The sequence below is a fragment of the Sciurus vulgaris genome, assembly GCF_902686455.1.
Source record: "Sciurus vulgaris genome assembly, chromosome: 6".
NCBI lineage: Eukaryota > Metazoa > Chordata > Mammalia > Rodentia > Sciuridae > Sciurus > Sciurus vulgaris.
Genome location: NC_136466.1, coordinates 2,166,281 through 2,172,436, shown reverse-complemented (window position 1 = coordinate 2,172,436; position 6,156 = coordinate 2,166,281). Strand labels below are relative to the sequence as shown.

General features: G+C 36.4%; 1 pseudogene across 1 annotated transcript; it reads left to right on the top strand.

Annotated features, from left to right (window-relative positions):
• Nucleotides 1-4,200: 4,200 nt before the first annotated feature.
• On the top strand, nt 4,201-5,134 carry LOC306663330 (olfactory receptor 2L13-like; annotated as a pseudogene). Its single transcript has one exon. The product of its transcript is annotated as an olfactory receptor 2L13-like (transcript).
• Nucleotides 5,135-6,156: the final 1,022 nt, after the last annotated feature.

Here is a 6,156-nt window from a genome sequence, read left to right as displayed (position 1 = left end):
TCTTAAAACTCTAACCTTATTCTATCTGTTAGGCATTTTTACTATGGAGAGGATCTTTTTAATATTGCTTATTCAGGGTACTCAATATATCTTACATTTCAATTTCAATCTCATTCCTAAAATTAGGAATTTTCCTGATATTATTTATTGAAAAACTGAATATTCCTTTAGTTGTCTTTTATTCTTAAAGATTCTCAAAAAATTATTTGTGGTGGTTCTTTTTAGTTATTCTACATAATAGAAATCAGTAGAAATCATTTTAACATGATTGTGTAACCATAGGACATGATTGGTTCTGACTCAGACCCCAGTACTTCCCTTCCCATCCGCTCTTTTGACATGCTCTTCCTTTCCCTCTACTGCACTGGTCTTTGTGGTACTTAATTATGGTTCTGAAAAATTACTGTTTTGTGGATTTACATGATGGTGAGATTTACTATGGTATATTCATATATGTACATCATAGTGGAATAAAATTCAAAATCAACAATAAGTTAAAAGAATCTACTGTAAGATCTGGAGACTAAATAACATGTTTTTGAATGATAAATGGACAGAAAAAGAAATCAGGGCAGAAATTAAAGAATATGGAGAAGTAAAGAAGAAGAGTTATATAATTTATCAAAACCTCTGGAACAGTATGAAGACAGTTTTAAGAGGAAAATTTATGGCATGATCTCATACATTAAAATAATAAAAAGACATCAAATAAATAATCTACCTTTACATAGCAGGGACATAGAAAGAAAACAGTACTAAATTCAATAGAAGACAGGAAATAATTAAAAGGAGAGCCCATATTAATGAAATCAAAATTCAAAAAAAATATGAAGAAAACTAGAAAATGTTGATGATACAAAAAAAAATTTGCTTTTTCAGAGGTTAAGCAAAATCTCTAACATCTAGCCAAACTAATCAGAGGCAGGAGGGTAAAACTCAATTGTCAAAATCTGACAAAAAAAGGAAATATCACACAGACAATACTGTAACCCAAATGATCATCAAAAACTATTTTGAAAACATTCTAATAAGCTACATAACCTTGAAGATGTAAAAAAAATTTCTGGACACATGAAAAACTCAAATTGAGCCATGAAAATAGAGAAAACCTAAATAGACCAATAGCAATAATGAAATTGAAGTAGAGATTAATAGCCTTGTAACAAGAAAACTGCAGGACCAGATGGATGTTCACACTAAGTCAACTGGACCTTAAAGATGAAATAGTACCAGTCCTCCTCAAATTATTACACATATTGGAAGAAAGGGAACACTTCCAGATTTACTCTATGGAGTCAGGATAACACTAATATCAAAACCAAACTAAGACACATCAAGAAAAGACAACTTTAGAGAAACATTCTTGGTAAATATAGACGCAAAATCCTTAATAAAATATGTATAAATCACATGCAAAAACACATTAAGAAGATAGCACACTTTGACCAGGTAAGTTTCAAAACATAAATCAATACACATAATCCACCACAGATGTTGAGTAAAGGAAAATCAATACATGATCACCTCAATGAATGCAGAAATAGCATTTAACAAATCCAGTGTTTATTCATTTAGAAACTGTGGGATAAACTACCTCAACAGTGAAAGGAATACAAGAAACTTACCTCCACAATGTACAGGTGACAAATGAAAAACCTGATGACAACATCACATTGAATGAAAAATTCAAAGCTTTTCTCTAAAATCAAAAATATAAGAAGAATGCCCACCCTCAGAATTGCTATTCAATGTAGTTTATGACACTATTTCAATAAAAATGAGATGGGACAAGAAAACAGTGTATTCAAACAGGAAAGAAAGAATTCATATTACCAGTTGCTTTTGACATGATCCTATATCTAGAAGACCCTTCAAACTCTACCCAAATATTTATAGCACCGATAAATAAATTCTGCCAGTAGTCAGACACAAGATCGACATGCATCAACAATTGTCTTCCTATAGTCTGATAATGAATCTGCTGAGAAGGAAATGAGGCAAACTATCCCATTCACAATAACTTCACAAATGAATACTTGGGAATAAGTCTAACGAAGAGGCTGAAGTACCTCTACAATGAAAACTGCACTACACTAAAGAAAGAAACTGAAGAAGACCTTGAAGATGGAAAGACTGCCCTTCTAGGACAGGTAGAATTAATAAGGTAAAAATGGCCATACTTCCAAGAGCATGAACCAGATTCAGTGGAACCCTGAACAAAATTACAATGGCATTTTTCCCAGAACTAGAAAAAATATTCCTAAAACTCTTCTGGAAGTATAAAAATCCCAGAGTAGGAAAAGCAATTCTGAGGAAAAATGGTGGTGCAGGTAACTTACAAATATAGACTTTAAATTATACTGGAGAAATATACAGAATCAGCATGATATTGTCATTAAAACACACATGATGACCAATTGAACTGAATAGAAGACACAAAAACAAATTATGTAGATAGTCTTCAGATACTCGACAATTGTGCCAAAAGCATGTTGGAGAAAAGACGACCTCTTTATCAAATGGGGATGGGAAAACTGGATAATCCATGGGCAGATGAATGAAATTCAATCCCTGCCTCTCACTCTGAGCCAAAATCAACTCAAAGAGGATTAAATACCAAAGAATTAGACAAGAAAATTTGCAATACTGGAAGAAAACATAGGCTCAATACTCCAATGTATCATCAAAGGTATTCACTTTCTTAACAATAATATTAAAGATCAAGAAATAAAAGCAAAAACCCTTCACTGGGACAGACTCAAATAAGGAAGTTTTGCACTTCATTAAAAAAAGCATTGAAACTGACTAGACTGTAGAAGGTAATTTCTCCTGCTACTTCCATTGATATTACACAGTTGAACAGTGCATCATGTTGATCCTGAGATTCTAACATACAAATTAGGAGGATTTCACTAGACATTACCTAACACCCCCTACAGCTCTTCATTCTGTTCTGGAATTCTTTCTTGGTGCCTTTGTCTTCTCAGGTCAGGGGAGATTGGTGAGATCCAGGGCTGCTGCCCAGTTGCAGGACCTAATGGATTAGCGTGGCAGAGTGTGGGCATGCTTGAGGTTTAAACATTTAAAGAATTCAATGGATTATAATAATGGTATCTTATAATTTAAAATCACTTCTCTCAAAACACAGTCTCAGAAATTTGGATAATGTAAGTCAAAACAATATAATCGAACTAAGTTGACTTGTGTCACCTTTATCTAAGACAATATTTTGGAGAAGAGATTTCCCTGTCATAAGGAAATATTTATTTTCCTTACAGAAGTCACCAAGCCATAGCAAATTGTAAAATATAAGAGCAAATTTAAAGGCAAAATATGTTGATGTGAACCTGTTAACATTCCAGAATCTGCCACTCTTCAGGAGTGTAATCTTAATTCAGACAATGAGATTTTCTGGGCCAAAGTCTTCTCCATTTAAATTATGAAAGGAAGAGTGGAGAGTGAAACTTACTCAGAAGCAAAACATACTCAGGATTCTACGTGCTAGACGCAGCTCACTGAATTCTTCACAGCTCTCATGTGAGGTTTCTGGGAGTAAGCTATCTGTGACTCACACAAATAATTCACTTCTTGGTCATGGGCCAATTACCAATGACACTTATTAAAGGAACATTAATTTTCATTGTCTTACTATTATTGCTTTGTGTACTCCATGGTTGTGTAAAAAAGTCAAATTAAACTCTACATGTATAACTAAAAAGAACAAATGAAAAAAAAAAAAAAAACCACCAAGGTTAAAACTACTTTGCACATTATTTGATCTGTCACTTTTATCATGTAACCATGAGTGCTGAGTTGAGGAGCCGGCAGCAGAACACTGACTTCCTCAGCATCTAAGACTAATGCACAGTACTGAGGAATGCTCCTGCCTGGTATCAGCAGGAAGGAAGACTCCAGCTACCTCACTGAGTTTGATACATGTGGTCCTAGAGTTTATGTATTGAGTCCTTATCTTTGTCTATGACTTGCTGAGATGGTAACCAGAGGGAACTGGGGCAGGAACACTCAATTCAGGTCTTAAAATCAATTCAATGAAAGCTAAACTGTTGGAGGAAAAAAAAGTTATTTCTAAACACTAAGAAATATGACTTCTTTTTATTTTCCTTTTCTGTTTCATTTCAGGTTTAGTTCTTACTTTTTTATTTTGCTTACATTTTAAAGAAATTAAAGGTACATATTTACATGGAGAAATGGAACCAAACTATACAGGATTTTATTTTGTTGGGGTTGTTACCCCCAAACCAAACTGGTCTACTTCTTTTGCTCCTTGTCATATTTTCAATTGTTAATCCCTTGGTGGGGAACTCAGCAATGTCCGCCCTCATCTTCTTGGACCTCTGGCTCCACATGCACATGTACTTTCTCCTCATTCAGCTCTGCCCCATGGACCTGATGTATATATCCACCATTGTCCATAAGATAACCACCAACTTCCTCTCTCGCCAAAATGGCACCTCCTTCCTGGACTGTGGTGCAAAGCTTCTTCTTCCTGATCATGGCTGGATCAGAAGGTTTAATCCTGGCCTCCATGGCCTAACACCACTTTGTGGCCATCTGCCACCCCCTCCACTACCCCATCCACATGAGTAAAATGACATGTGAAGATGACCCTGGGGTCCTGGACACTGGGCTCCATCAACTCTGTGTCACACACTATCTATGCCCTCCATCTTCCTTACTGCAGGTCCAGGGTCGTCAATCATTTCTTCTATGATGTCTCTGCCATGTTGCCTCTGGCCTGTGTGGACACATGGGTCTATGAGTACATGGTGTTTGTGAGCACAAGCCTGTTTCTCTCCTCCCTTTCCTTAGCATCACTGCCTCCTATGGATGGGTCTTCTTTGCTGTCTTCCACCTGCACTCAAAAGAGGGAAGGAGAAGGACCTTCACCATATTTTCTACACATTTGACTGTGGTGACTTTTTATTATGCACCTTTTGTGTACACTTATCTCTGGCGCTAGAATGTCCATTAACCAACACAAGATAAGAACCTGGCTGTCTTCTATACCATACTCACTCCCATGCCCAAATCCATCATCTGCAGTCTGAGGGGGAAGGAGGTCCTGGGAGCCATGAGAAGAGTGTGGGGGATGATCTCCTCAAGGAAGAAATGAGTAAGGCTGTTCCTGCTCCACTGCAAACTTTTCTTTTTTTGCAGCAGTCGATAACATTCTTTTTTAATTTCATTGTAAACAAATGGGATACATGTTCTTTCTCTGTTTCTACATGGAGTAAAGGCATGCCATTTGTGTAATCATAAATTTACATAGGTAATGTTATTTGATTCATTCTGTTATTTTTCCCTTCCCCCCACCACTCCCACCCCTCTTTTCCTTCTATACAGTCCTTTCTTCCTCCATTCTTGCCCTCCTCCCTAACCTTAACTCTAACCCTAACACTAACCCCTCCCACCACCCATTATGTGTCATCATCCACTTATCAGCGAGGTCATTTGTCCTTTGGGTTTTTGAGATTGGCTTATCTCACTTAGCATGATATTCTTCAATTTCATCCATTTGCCTGCAAATGCCATAATTTATTATTCTTTATACCTGAGTAATATTCCATTGTATATATATATATACCACAGTTATTATCCATTCATCAATTGAAGGGCATCTAGGTTGGTTCCAAAATCTGGCTATGGTGAATTGAGCAGCTATGAACTTTGATGTGGCTGTATCTCTGTAGTATGCTGATTTTAAGTCCTTTGGCTATAGGCCAAGGAGTGGGATAGCTGGGTCAAATGGTGGTTCCATTCCAAGTTTTCTAAGGAATCTCCATACTGCTTTCCAGAGTGGCTGCACTAATTTGCAGACCCACCAGCAATGTATGAGTGTACCTTTCTCCCCACATCCTCGACAAAACCTGTTGTTGCTTGTATTTTTGATGATCACCATTCTAATTGGGGTGAGATGGAATCTTAGGGTGTTTTTGATTTGTATTTCTCTTATTACTAGAGATGTGGAACAGTTTTTCATATGTTTATTGATTGCTTGTAAATCTTCTGTGAAGTGTCTGTTCATTTCCTTAGCTCATTGGTCAATTGGGTTATTTGTATTCTTCGTGTAGAGTTTTTTGAGTTCTTTATAGATTCTGGAGATTAGTGTTCTATCTGAAGTATGATCGGCAAAGA